We start from the raw sequence: 14,260 nt of genomic DNA, 5'->3' as shown, positions 1-14,260 counted from the left end.
CTAAAGAAATATTTAAATAAAAAAGGTATGAACTTTAGTTAATAATAATGTATCAATATTGGTTCATTAATTATAACCAATGTACCATATATTTTTTTTAATGTTTATTTATTTTTGAGACAGAGAGAGACAGAGCATGAATGCGGGAGGGGCAGAGAGAGAGGGAGACACAGAATTGGAAGCAGGCTCCAGGCTCTAAGCCATCAGCCCAGAGCCCCACGCGGGGCTCAAACTCACGGACCGCGAGATCGTGACCTGAGTTGAAGTCGGACGCTTAACTGACTGAGCCACCCAGGCACCCCACCAATGTACCATATTAATGTGAGATGTTAATAATAGAAGAAACTGTGGGTAAGGGGTATATAGGAACTCTATTATCTTCTCAGTTTTTCTGTAAATATAAAATTGTTTAATTTTTCTGTAAATATAAAATTGTTTAAAGATAGTTTTTCACTAAAATAAATAAGATAATCAAATGCAAATAAAATCAAATGGTCATATTTGTGTTGATCTATTTCTGGATTCTCCAATGATCTGTGTATTTATACTTTTGACAAAGGAAAAAGAAACTGTATAAAATTTATGTTCATTCTTCTTGAAATGTTTGCTAGAATTCACCAGTCAGACCACCTGGGCCATAGATTTCTTTTACAGGTTTTAAACTATGTATTCAGCTTTTTAATAAAGTGATAGGAGTATTCAGGTTACCTATTTCATCTTCAGTGAGTTTGGTAATAGTATTTTTTAAGGAATTAGTACATTTTTCTTATTATTGAATATTGAATTCATGTGCATAGAGTTGTTTGTAGCATTTCTTTAGTGTCCTTTTAATATCTGTGGGGTCTGTAGTGATATCGACTTATTTTATTCATGCTATTGGTAATTTGTGTCCTTTCTATATTGTTGTTTGGTCAGTCTTACCAGCAACACCTGTGTACTTTTGACACTTTTGAGATTTCCTACAATAAACATTTGTCATTTTATAATTAGAAAATATACCATTTTAAATTTGCTTGTTTCTTCATTTAAATTGTAGATAATAATGCTTACAACATGGGGGGGTGATATGTGGGTTAAAACTGGTAATGCCTATAAAAGTTCTGTATAATTTATGTACAGATGTCAACTATTATGATTGTAAGTAAAGGAAGAGAGTTGTGTAACTAAATTAGAAGAATATTGTTATCCAACTTAGGAAGAGATGTCAATATTGTATTATGATTTTATGGGTTCAAGAGAAGAACCTACATTTTAAAACATGGTTTCCTACAACATTTAAAATGAGGTTGCTCACAATTAGATGTCTATGTGACATTTATTGACTTAAAATTTTTAATCATTTTTAAAAATGACTAACCACAACTAAAACTTCAAAATCTTTATCAACAAGTATAAAAGAACAGCAGAACATAGGCAATTATCTCATTAGTTCTGAAACATCCAATGTGTTTCTTTGAAGACCAGTCACCTAAACTAAATCTTACCATAGAGTTGGATGATTCATATTATTTAGGTCCCCAGGTAGATTACCTGTGAGCTTAGAGCATGCTGGCATATTTGTCCTATGTTTCAGATTAAAAAACAAAATTGAAAAAACTAATATAAACCAGCACTGGAAAAATTAGTTCAAATAATATAATACTTTTAAACCTTGCCTTTTATATTAGCATGGATTTTAGAGGCAAATAGGACAGGGAGAGGGAATTGTATTTTCCTTTAAAGCACTTAAGGTGGGATAATACAAATACTCTATCCCACAAAAAAATTTTTTGCTAAATTCCCTCCCTGTGAAGCACAGAACTCTATCTGGCTTTGGAAGATGCTACTCTATGAGGAAGTGATCTCCTAAATACTGAGCTCTTAGAGCCCCATGAATTTACAGGTAGGATTGAGGGGAGAGAAATGACAAGATAAGAAGGATTCCAACTGTAGGAGAAAGAAAGGCATTAGATGAAGCCAACACATTCAGTATGATTTATGCAATACCCAAGTACTAATTCAAGCCAACAGCATACTTCCAGGCTATATGCAACTACCAAATTACCATAAATTAAGCTCAAGCAAAAATAAGGCCATAAAATGGACATTTTACAGTGGCTATTGACTACAATGTTCAGTTTGCATTAAATCTTCTGAAATATCGTTACTTTGTCAACTGAATTAGTAATTGGTATCTTCTTGGGAGGGAAATATATAATACTTCAAACTCCGTATATATTACTCACCACAATTAAAGTCACTCGCTGTAAGAAGCTGCTATCTATATGCATCAGACTAATTATTTTGTGCTTTTTTACTAAGATAATGGGACACTGATGCCAGTGGGCAAATCCTGATCATACATTATACCACACTTCCTAGCAATTTTTATGGAAAACTACAGGTGGAGACAGATTATAATGGGAACATCTAATTGAAATTCATCTCCATTTTGCTTCAGATGGAAGGCATGCTGCTTGAGCCCTGAAACATATTCAATTTCATTCAAATTGGATGCAGATTTTTCCAGCAAAACTAAATTCAAAAGACATATATTTCAAAGGGTCCTAGAAGAAAGACAGGAGTACCATAAACGTTGACCACTTGGGTTTGTTAAGCTGCTGCTTTCCAAGGTAGGAATAGAAAACTGAACTTTTAGTAAAGGCTGTTATCTTTGTGATACCATATTGCACTGGCAGTTAGTAACTCCGAGGCTTCACAAAGACCATAAAGGAAAACTATCCAATCCTTTAATAAATCCTCTAATACTCCACAGTCAGGTCTCTTCATTCATGTGCAGATCCCCACTGTCTCCTTCTTCCATGTCCACCTTTGGCACCGGCTCCTAGGACAGAAGATGGAGATTTTCCAATGAACTATTGAGTAGGAAAGTATCTCCTTCCTGGGCCAAGAAAAGTTTTAAACACAAACACACTCATAATCATGCACACACATGCAAAGTACATGCACATTCTTCCACACACTCACACACATGCATACATACATGAACATGCACATTCATACATAACATATATGTATGTTTATATTTGCATGTACACGTGCACATGTGTGTGTATGTGATACGCATATTCCCCTCCTTCACAATAAACCAAAACATTCTTCATTGGCAATAAGGCTGATAAAATGCTTAGCAAAGTATCAGGTAAGTACTCAATACAATATTATTTAAAATGAAAATTTTCTGAGTTATTTTTGCTAAACGCTAGATAATATATTTCTTAAGAATAATTGATTTACTCCTAAATCCACTCATTTACTTAACCCATATTTGATGAACACCATCTATGTGCCATTTACTAAAGCAGGTGCAAGAGATAGACCAGGGACCTTAAAGGTCTTTAAGTCAGCCTTTAAGAAGCTTTAATTTGCGTGCAGAAGAAACAAACAGGTAAATATGTCAGGTGCTGATATGTAATACAAGGAAAAAGAACACAATGCGGTGAAAGGAGAGTAATGGTGGCTGCTATATATACAGTATTCAGAGAAGGCTTCTCTCAGAGGGTCATATTTCAAGAGACCTGAATGAAATAAGAGAGTAAAAAACTGGAGGAAGAGGATTCTAGGCAGAAGGAATGGCCTATACAAAGGCAGAAGTATGCTGTAGGTAGATATAATGAGAGGAGAGCAAAAGGAGATGAGGTCAGAGAGAGAGTTAAGAAAAGATAGGGTTCCACCTTAGAAGCTATGGTAATGACTTTGTGAGGTGGGTGCCACTGGAGGGCTATAAATAGAAGAGCTACATGATCTGATCTTTAACAGGCCTTTCTCTGTTTGCTCTATAGAAAAAAAAAAAGATGGAAGGGAGAAGGGAGAGACACAGGCAATGCATTTAGGAGGTCACTAGTCGAATCCAGGGGAGAGATGATGGTGACTTGAACTAACACCCTGCATTGCACATGGTGAGAAGTGACCAGATTCTGTATATATTTTGAAAGTAGAGACTTCTGGAGTTGTTTTGTAGACAATCTGGAGTAGATTTATATAGGTATGTGAAGAAAAAAAAAAGGGATTCAAAGTTTACTCCAAAGCTTTCTTCCTGAACAACTGGAAGAACTGGAAGAACTAAATTGTATGTCAAGTGCCCAGGACACATTAGGTACTAAAAGATGCTGGCAATCAGTATGCATATTATTCCCTTGGTGTGAGACCAGAACTGTCCTCTTTACCAGACACAGGAGACCTAATGAATAGCTGTAGTGGAAGACTTTGTCTTTGAGCTGTTAGTTTGTATCAAGAAGGGAGACTCTACATGCCAAACACTTCTTCACTGGGGGGGAAGGAGCTGGAGTCTTAAAACAGAAGCTGTAGATAAATCTTCAGGGATTCCATGGACAGTTCCCATAAAGGTTTTTTTTTTTTTTTTTTTTACTGCTATATTAAGATGTGCTCAAATCTTCACAGGCAACACACTATAATCAAAATTAATCCAATCCGTCTGATATGGCGTTATACTCACAAATAAGCATTTATGCAAGCTTCGAATACAGTGAAATAAATTTCTGACATAAAACCAAAAAAAAAAAAAAAAGAGCAATACAACTAAATTCAATCTTTTAGGAAGTATAGAAAGGTGGTTTCTTTAAGGAGACGTATTCAGCATGAAGATCGTATTGGTTACAAATATAAACAGCTTCCTATAAAGTACAAATAAATTCACAGAATATGGAACGATAGAGCCACAATAACTTAATAAGAGAGAATAGAGCATCCCAAAAATATATTGCTAAATGTAAAGTTGCCAACCAGGTACACAACTTCCAAAACATTCTCTAAAATGTGTGATATTCCAAAATATTCTCCTTACAGCCCTTTCCAGAGAAAGAATATTAACTGGCTAAACCATGGGCAGGGCACAGGAAGATAATTCTAAAGATGTCAGCCCTGTTCCTTAAGAGTTTCCAGTCTCTATGATGAAATCGTTGAGAAGGCAATTTCATACCCCCCCCCAAAAAAAGTGTGTCTGTAAACAAAAACACATCCACATATTTGCCATTCCCATATTGATACAAATGTGTAACTAGAAAATATCATCTATACCAACATGTGGTAGATATTCTTTATCTGCTCCTTCAGTTCCACTCTCCAGCCTTCTCCATCTTGTCTGGTGTCTCAGAAGTCTGACTTTTATAGACTGCATCGCCTGGACTCCTGGCCCTATGGATCTGGCCAATGAAAAGCACCAGAAAGAGATCAAAGGGCCAAAGGAGAGAGAAGTTTTCCTCCCTGCCAGAGGATGGGGTGACAATGGCTGTCCATGGTGCCTGTCCAGGGGTCTTCTCTTACACCTATAAGTCCCATCAAGTTCTGGTAACTACTTCCTCCCCTTGCACCTATTTCCTACTACTGCTAGGATGGCTCATCATCCCTTAACAGTTCCCCCTAAACTTGCTCACACCTTTGTAAATAAGCGGTTATTAAAGTGTCTTTAATAACCTCTCAAAGAGACTTTCCATTTCCTGCCACCCAACTGATACAGTGATCTCCAAACTTAATTCATAATCATTTGTAGAGCTTTTTAGAAACACAGATTCCCAGAGCCTATCCAAGACCTAATGAATCAGAATCTCTATGCTTGGAGCTAAAGAACAAATAGCTTCAATAAACAACATAGGTGATTCCAACGCAGCCAATCTGGCAACCATCCCCACACCAGCATTTGGGAACCAGCCACCCTCTCTGAAGACCTTCCCATGTCAAACTGAGGCATCTGAAAACAAACATGGTGCTTCCAGAATCCAACCTCAGCCACCCTTCCCTCTGACACCAGAGCAACCAGTACATAGAAAAAGTGGGTTCTCCACGGGGACATCGAAAGCCAAGGAAAACAAGTGTATGGTCTGACATGATAGGAGATACTCCTGAGCACATAAAATAAATGCTCAACTACCCGCTTCACATTTTATTAGATTCTCAATTGAAAATCACTTTCAACCATTTTACAGGAAATGAAATGCATTTTTACCTCCATCTGGTGCCAAAATTAACAAAGTAGAAAATGCCGAGTAGTTTAGACCTGCCCAGCTTTAGTTCAGAATGGGCACTGGAGCACCCAGTGCCCTCCAGCCTTGGGGAAATGAGGCCTGTTTATTCCTGAACACCATGAACCTCTGGTAGGACCAGCAGATAAAGAGAATCAAGAGCCCAACCTGCTCCAGTCTCATGAGATCTACTCTCCATTCTGAAGCCAAAGGCATCAGGAGATGGGCTAAGCTGACCATCTGTTCTTCTCTCTGATAATATGTAATTAAGTAATTTATTTATTCAGCACTTGAACCCCCTCCTCTCACCTCCCATTAGTCAGGGATGATTATGCCAGACCCAGCTGTAGGTAACATATTGCACACTCAGACAAGCTCTGTGCTACAAAGCACTCTGCTAGCCTCCTGGCTATCGCCACCTCTCAGACCTGACCACAGGAGTAACTGCGCGAGGCTTGCTGCTCTGCTGGCTTTGCTTTCTTCCCCAACGCTTAGGAGCCACTTTCCTGCTGTGCATTAAACCATTTACTGTGCATATTTAATTCATTTGTTCAAAGATGAATTTACCCACATCCTCTGATCACTTCCACCAAGCCAGCTAGGCATCACCAATGGATTTCTCCCATCTGGTAAATTTTATCTAAAATATAAACAAACAAATGTACACAGAGCCTGACATACAACTATAGAGTGCTGGGATTGATTCCATAAGCCTCCAGCAAAACGTACCACTGAAACTATGATTACATATAGCATATGTAATGTTTTGCATATTACATGTGATGCTTTGCATAGTACATCTGTTTTTGTAGCCTGACCAACAAATATTTCCCTTTTGCTGATAGTGCCTTTTTAATATTTTATGGGAGACCATCATTCTTTACTCAATGTCCCTGGAGTTTATTGAGGCTGGCTCAATTCAAGGTTGGCCTAGCCCAATGAATGCAAATTCTAGAAATATTTTTTTAAATTTTGTTTATCTTTATTTATTTTTAAGAGCGAGAGAGACAGAGCATGAGCAGGGGAGGGGCAGAGAGAGAGGGAGACACAGAATTGGAAGCAGGCTCCAAGCTCTGAGCTGTCAGCACAGAGCCCAACACGGGGTTCAAACTCACGGAACATGAGATTATAACCTGAGCCAAAGTCGGACGCTTAACCAACTGAGCCACCCAGGTGCCCCTGGAAATATTTGTTTTAAATGAAGCTTTTTCCACTGATGTCTAAGAAGATAGCAGTTGCTTGGGTCATTGGTGATCATCTTGTCATCTTAGCATTAGCTCGCTAAATAAATTCATACAGAACTAAGAGATGGAGAGACCAACTCCTGAGCAACCAAGTCACCATTTCAGTACCTGGATCCAGCTGAAGCTTTATGTATTCCAGGGTTTTTCTGGTATATAAACCAATAAATTCCTATCACTGCTTTAGTCACTTAGTTATTTTTTTTTTAATTTGAGAGAGAGAGAGAGAGAGAGGGCGCAGGAAAGAGGGGCAGGGAGGAAGAGACAGAGAATCCCAAGCAGGCTCCACATTCAGTGCAGAGCCCAATGTGGGGCTTGATCCTACAACCCTGGGATCAAGACCAGAGCCAAAATCAAGAGTCGGATGCTCAACCAACTGAGCCACCCAGGCACCTCACTCAGTTAGTTTTGAACATTTGCAAACATAAAATTTTGATTGATATACTTTCCTCATTTTAAGTGTTACAGGTCACTAGGAAGCCTCAATAATTGTTCAGGCATGGATTGGGTAAATTGACCTCAATATAGCACATTCTTTTTTTATACACATTGTACAAAGAGACCATAAACAAATATAAAACCAGATCGCAAAAAGAACTTAAAAACAATGACTCCAAAAGCATGGATTCTTGAGAATTGGAAGGGGTTAAAAGTTATTATAGTACAGTCTAATGGCCAATGATATTAGTTCCCTAACACTGATATTACTCAAGGGGAGACTGGAGGACATTTGCACAGGATGTAGTAGAGAGTGTTCTCAGAGCAAAGAAGATAGTTTGGCATCCACAAAGATTGTTGTGGTAAGCTGAATAATAGACCCCCAAAGATATTCATGTCCTAATCTCTGGAATCTGTGAATATTGTCTTTTATGGCAAAAAAAGAACTTTGCAGATATGATTAAATTAAGGACCTTGAAACAATGAGATTGTCCTGGATTATCCAGGTGGACCCTAAATACAATCACAAGTATCCTTCCAAGAGGGAGACAGAGAGAGATTTGACTACACACAGAAGAGAAGGCAATGTGACCATGGAAGCAGAGAAAAGCATGATGTGGCCACAAGCCAGCAAATGCTAGCAGCCACCAAAAGCTGTAAGAGGCAAGGAACTGATTGTCTCCTAGAGCCTCCAAAGACAATGCAGCCCTGCAGATAGCTTGATTTTGGCCCACTACAACTGATGTCAGACTTCTGGCCTCTGGAAATATGAAATAATAAATTTCTATTGTTTTCAACTACCAAGTTTGTGGTAACTTGTTACAGCAGCCGTGGGAAACTAATAAAGCATTCACAACTCCAGTGTCCTGTGATTTCTTTTTATTTTAGACACCCCTTTATATCATTGGCAGATGATAATGATATTGATAAACATTTCTTTAGGGCTTACTTATCTCCTTCTATAACTTCTGCCTATTATAAAGCCCTCTGGAGATACAAAGAATAAATCTAATTGGTGTTCCACAACACAACTCATCATACCCCCTCAAATTTTCCCTTCTCCAAGCTAAATCTCCCTGTGTTTTAAATTCATCCTTGGGGCACCTGGGTGGCTCAGTTGGTTGAGTGACCAACTTCAGCTCAGGTCATGATCTCACGGTTTGGGAGTTCAAGCCCCGTCAGGCTCTGTGCTGACAGCTCTGAGCCTGGAGCCTGCTTCAGATTCTGTGTCTCCCTCTCTCACTCTGCCCCTCCCCCACTCATGCTCTGTCTCTCTCTGTCTCAGAAATAAATAAACATTAAAAATAAAATAAAATAAAATAAAATAAAATAAAATAAAATAAAATAAAACAAAATAAAATAATAAACTCATCCTCAAATGACATAGTATCCCAATGTTTCACTATGCTAACTGTCCCTGTCATGACATATCACAAGTCTATTAATATTCTGTAAAGTGCAGTATCCAGAACACAATGTCATGTTCTAGTTAGGTCTTGCCAGCACAAAATATAAAGAAACTATTACCTCTACTGTCCTGATCATAAATTCCATTAGGCTACTTTAAAAATATAGTCTTTAACATGAAAAGGCACTCAATAGTACTAAGCACAGAAATACAAATCAAAATCACAATGAAATATCATTTCACACCTGTTAGAATGGCTATCCTCAAAACAAGACAGAACAAGTGTTGGCAAGTTTGTGGAAATAAGGGAACCTCTGAACACTGATGGTGGAAATGTAAATTGGCACAGCCACTGTAGAAAACAGTGTGAAGATTCCTCAAACAAATTGAAAATGTAGCTACCACATGATCCAGTAATGTCACTTCTGAGTATTTATCCAAAAGAATGGAAGAGATATCTGCCCTCCTATGTTCAATGTAGCATTATTCACAATAGGCAAGATATGGAAACAACCTAAGTGTCTGTCAATGGATGAATGGATAAAGAAGATGTGGTATATATACTATTGAGTTTTATTCACCCATGAGAAAGAAGGAAACCCCACCTTTTGCAACAATACAGACGGACCTTATTATCCTAAGTGTAATAACCCACACAGAAAAAAGGTAAATGTTATATACTACTTATATGTGGAATCTAAAAGAGGCAAACTTACAGAAACAGAAACTATAATGGTGGTTACCAGAGGCTAGGTCATAGGGGCAATGGGGAGATATTGGTCAAAGAGAACAAACTTCCAGTTATAAGATGAATAAGTTCTGGGGATCTAATGTCCAGCATGGTGATTACAGTTAATAATGCTGTATTATATACTTGAAAGTTGCCAACAGAGTAGCTCTTACATGTTCTCGCCACAAAAAGACATGGTAATGATGTGATATAATGGGTGTGTTAGCTAACACTATAGTGGCTGGTGATTATTTTGCCATTTATAAATGTGTAAAGTTTAAATTTATACAATGTTACATATCAATTATATCTCAACAAAGCTGGGGAAAATACATTCTTTGACTTAGCAGTGATATAATGGACACATACTTTCAGAGTGAGGATAACATTCATGGGGTATACATGAAGTAATTCAACAAGAAAAGTTAATTTTAGGACTTCAGGCAACAATATCAGATCAGCTAACATGAAATCTTCTGCTATAAAACATATAGCTATTCTGGTTAAAATATCACAAATATCCTTTTAAATACATGTCTGAACTCAAATAAAAGTACAGGAAATACCCAGAGGTAAAAAATGAAGATAAAACTCAGTGAGATAGTATCATGTTATCCTGGTTTGGTGATTGGGGAAAGGATGGGTCTGGTCTCAGCCTAGGGGCTTGATTTTAATAGCTGACCACATACTACATAAGACCTGGAACCTATGAGAAGCAGAAAGCTGGAAATGAGACCCTCGTCCTTAATCCAGGAACTTTAGAGGACTGCATTTTCAGTGAAATGGTGTTCTCACTGGAAAAGAAATGTAATGAGGAGGTTGGTGCAATTCTACATTTCAGGCATGAGGAGGGGAGGAACCCCCCTAAAAATTTTTAACCAGAATCCCATGAGTTTTGGTTTTATTTTACACTCTCCTTGCAGAGTCCTGTATTCCTAAGGCATGACATTAATGTAAAAAGACATCCTGGAGCACCCAGCAGGAGAAAATGAGAAACTTATTTAGATGAAGAAAAACTCAGCCTAAATCACACAGAAATCCCATAGATAAAGCTCCCACTGAGGATGCACATGCAAAACAAAATTATAGAGCTGAAGAGGAAAAATCTAGTATTCATGTTAAATCAGCAGATAAACAGAAGGACTAGACTTCCAAGAACTTCAGATAACAGATTTTTTTTCAAAAAAATATGCTTAAAATGATTAAAAGGCAGTGTATTGAAAGCATTCATTTAGTTCTGGCTTTTCCCAAAGCCCTACTAAAATGATAGTAAACCTTTTTCCTCCATAAGGCATAAACTCATACATGTAGAAAGAAAAAAAATGAGAACAAAAACAGAAAAAAAAAATTTAGAGGATAAAAAGCTAATGGACTAGTGATAATTAACTAGGAGACAAGAAAAAGCTAGCAATATAAAGTAGAAATAAGAAAAGCCAAGAAAAACCCAATTTACTTCACAGATGACACCTACATAGTCAATAAGTCCCACCCATATGACCAGAATGTTCATAGCTCCACTGGACACATAAACAGATAACCTAAGGATGAGCCATCTGAGAAAGAGGATGTAGAAGTTAGACTAGACCTGAATTCCAACTCTGCAATTCTTACTGTGTAACTTTAGGCAAGTTATTTGCCTTGTTTATAGTTCAGCTTCTTCATGTGTAAAATTGAGGAATTGATAATACTCACCTCTAATATTTAATGTGAGAATGAAATAAGTTAACATGTATTGAGTAAGTTAATATGTATAATGCACTAGAAGAGTGATGACTACATAGTAGGTATTCAATAAATGTCTGCTACTACAGTTGCCATTGTTGTCTGAAGAGAGTTGTAACATAGAAGAGAAGACAAAATGAAGAAGCTAAAGCAAATTGGAAGAAATAGAGATAATGTAGGGGAAAATTTTTTAACTTATGTGAATATCCTCAGAGAGATAAAATATCCTGGCCATTGTGTACAAGAAACAAGAGCAGACATTCATTTAAAAATAATAATAATAATAATAATAATAGAGAATAAGTATGGCCAAAAGAAAGAATTGAAAATAGACTTCAAGGAATCTCTGAAAGCACTTCTGTAATGGTGGGAAAAGGATATCTGAAAATTTTCTCACCCATAAAAGCAATGGAACACTGGCAAAAACTCACAAACTTATTCTGAACTCAGAAATTAACCAATGATATGAAACAATTCAAGGATTCTTTATTCAATGAAAACATCTGAGTCTCAATAAGGACAATGAGGTTTGTGGTATTCTAACTTAGCCTATTCCCATCACCCTCTACCTAATTCTGCAATAGCTCTGAAAATAAGAGTCTAACAAAAACAGGAGCAGTGGAAACAAGCAGCCTTAGAGAGTTCAAATGGTATACTCAGAAACCTAATTAACACTAAGCAAAACAGCAATGGAGAAACAGAGAAACAAAAAGACAAAAGACATAAAGATATAAATAGCAAACTTGCACATATAAATCTTACCTTACCAGTGATCACATTAAATGTAAATGGTGTAAACACTCCAATCAAAAGTCAGAGATTGACAGATCAAGAGATACAAGAAATATAATTTAGAGCCAAAGACACAAATAGCTGGAAAGTAAAAGGACAGTAAAAGATATACAATGCAAAGAGTAACCAAAAGAAGTTAGAGTGATGAGAAGGAGTTAAGATGGCAGAGGAGTAGGAAGACTCTAAGCTTGTCTCATCCCTCAAAACATCCCAAAACACATCCCTCAAACATCCTTAAAACAGCTAGATAGTTATCATTCTAAACACCCAAGAAAGCAACTGGATGTTGGAGAGAACAAAAATTTCAAGTCTACAAGTAGAAAAGCAACTTCCTCTGGGAAGGTAGGAGGTGCAAAGAGCTGACTCGGGAGCGATATAGCTATGGGTAAGGCAGTGAGGAGGGAGTCTGCTCACAGAAGCTACTGCAAAGTATTATAAGCAGCAGAGCACAAAATCTGAATTTCTAGAAGTCCTCTACCATGGGGGACATGCCTGGCCTAAAGGTGGCAAAGCAGGCATAATCCCAGGAGTGACAGCATGGTCTGAGGACTCCTGCATCACAAGAAGGAAGGGTGGTGACAATGTGCTGCACTTTTCCCAGGCATAGCAGCAGAGATTCAGGTGGAGAGCAGCAAGGTGGATGCTGGCTTTCTGCTCTGTTTTGCCATAAACTCTGAACCACTGCATGGTCATGTGACTGCTTTCCTCACAGGAGCTGGCAAATGACAAAACACAGCAAGATCCTCCCCCAGAGCAACAGTGCAGGTCTGCAGTATGGAGCTTCCTCAAAAAACTAAAAATACACCTACCTACTATCCAGCAACTGCATTACTAGGTATTTACCCAAAGGTTACAAAAATACAGATCTGAAAGGGTACATGCACGCTGATGTTACAGCAGCATTACCAACAATAGCCAAACTATGGAGACAGCTCAAATGTCCATCGACTGATGAATGGATAAAGAAAATGTGGGATGCATATATATATGCACGCACACACACACACACACACACACACACACACGTATATACATATAATGTAATATTACTCAGGCATCAAAAAGAATGAAATCTTGCCATTTGCAATGACACTAATAGAGCTAAGAGTGTATTACGCTAAGTGAAATAAGTCAGTTAGAGAAAGACAAATACCATATGATTTCACTCATATATGGAATTTAAAAAACAAAACAGATGAACATACGGGAAGGTGTAAAAGATGAGAGAGGGAAACAAACCACAAGACATTTTTAACAATCGAGAATAAACTGAGGGTTAATGGAGGGAGATGAATGGGAGACGGACTAGATGGGTGACAGGTCCTAAATTGGCATTTGTTGTGATGAGCACTGGATGTTGTATGTAAGTGATGAATTACTGAATTCTACTCCTGAAACCAATATTGCACAGTATGTTAACTAAAATTTAAATAGAAATTTAAATTAAAAAAAACTAGAGTGATACTCATATCAAGCAAAATAAACCTTAAGATAAAATTGTCACTAAACACAAAGACAATTTATAATGATAAAAAAGTCGATCTATCAGGAAGACATGATTATAAATATATTCAACTAATAAAACCCCAAAATAAATGTAGTCAAAACTGACATAATTGAAGTAAGAAATACACAATTCAACAAAGATAGTTGGAGGATTCAAAACCCCACCTTCAGCAATGGATAGAATAACTAGACAAAATATCAACAAGAAAACAGAAGAAATGAATAACACTATTAACCAGATAGACCACGCCGAGATCTATAGAACTTTCCACCCAACAAGAGAAAAATATAATTATTTAAGGGCTCATGGAACATTCCCCAGGATATACCATATGCTAGACCATAAAACAGCTTTCAGTACATGTATAAGGATTTATATCTTACAAAACGTGTTCTCCAACCACAATGAAATGAAATTAAAAATCAATAACAGAAGGACATTAGA

The 14,260-nt window shown here is 37.3% G+C and overlaps 1 protein-coding gene across 7 annotated transcripts in view; it reads right to left on the bottom strand.

The window, feature by feature from the left end:
* Positions 1-833: 833 nt before the first annotated feature.
* Positions 834-14,260, bottom strand: part of MAT2B (methionine adenosyltransferase 2 non-catalytic beta subunit) — a 153,054-nt gene continuing 139,627 nt past the window's right edge. For all 7 annotated transcript variants that reach the window (XR_009259575.1, XR_009259566.1, XR_009259572.1 and 4 more), the window contains one exon: positions 834-2,824. The gene's annotated coding sequence lies outside the window, so the exon portion shown is untranslated. The remainder of the gene's footprint in view (positions 2,825-14,260) is intronic.

This window comes from Neofelis nebulosa, chromosome 1 (assembly GCF_028018385.1).
Source record: "Neofelis nebulosa isolate mNeoNeb1 chromosome 1, mNeoNeb1.pri, whole genome shotgun sequence".
Lineage (NCBI taxonomy): Eukaryota > Metazoa > Chordata > Mammalia > Carnivora > Felidae > Neofelis > Neofelis nebulosa.
The sequence above is the reverse complement of the archived record's forward strand: the minus strand, read 5'-3'. Positions and strand labels throughout refer to the sequence as shown.